The sequence below is a fragment of the Hypanus sabinus genome, chromosome 3, assembly GCF_030144855.1.
Source record: "Hypanus sabinus isolate sHypSab1 chromosome 3, sHypSab1.hap1, whole genome shotgun sequence".
In the NCBI taxonomy this organism is placed as follows: Eukaryota; Metazoa; Chordata; class Chondrichthyes; order Myliobatiformes; family Dasyatidae; genus Hypanus; species Hypanus sabinus.
In genome coordinates, this window is record NC_082708.1 from 118,409,702 (window position 1) to 118,410,716 (window position 1,015).

A 1,015-nucleotide genomic window follows, 5' to 3' on the forward strand; every position below is an offset into this window, starting at 1 on the left:
CTTTTCCTACCAAGGAGCAGAGGGTGTCCACGGTGGCCAAAGTGTTATGGGAGAAGTATTTCATTTAATATGGTCTTCCCAGGTGGATACATAGTGATCAGGGATGGGATTCGAGAGCAGACTCGTCCATGAGTTACTGGGCATGCTTGGAGTTGAGAAGTCGAGGACCATGCCCTATCATCTGCAGGTGATCCCCAGCCTGAGAGGTTTATTGGGCCTTGCTAGACATGCTTGGGACCTTGGAGATCAGAAAGAAGAGCAGGTGGAGTCAACATATTGGACATCTGGTCCACAGTTACAATTGTACCTGAAATTAAGCTACAGGGTACTTGCCATACTATCTGATGTTTGGGCGCGAGGCGAGGTTGCCCATTGACCCTTGATTTGAGACTGACAAGCGTGACTTACCATCGAAGACTTATCTGAAGAAAGTGTCTGATATGAGAAGAGAGCTGAAAAGGGCTTATGAATTAGCCAGGGTCACAGCTGTCAAGCAGAATCAAGGAAATAAAGGGAGGTACGATCAAAAGGTGAGGTTCTCCCAACACCTGCCAGGAGACTGAGTCCTCGTAAGGAATTTGGGGCTACCAGAGAAACATAAGTTAGCTGACTGCTGGGTGGCTACGGCCTATGTGATGGAGAGTCAGATGCCAAACCTACCAGTTTTCTGGGTGAAACTAGAAGATGGGAATGGAGCTGTCAAGATTCTCCATCAGAACCACCTGCTGCCCCGGGACAAGAGATGCAGGTAGACCCAGAGCCCGACCTGGAGTCTACACCTAGTAAGAGGACTCTGCAGAAATGCGGGCAACTGCAGGGCCCACAGCAGGAGAGGTTAGGTCAGCCCCCACCCCTGAGTGGGATACTGATTCAGAGGATGAGGACCTGGATGTGTGGTGTATGCTGCCTTTTGCTGACTCCCCATTGACTGAGGAAGACTCTCAGCCCTTTTCCCACTGAGTCACGTGAAATGGGGGGGGTTGCTATCTGTGGACAGCCTGGACCCTGCGGGGGA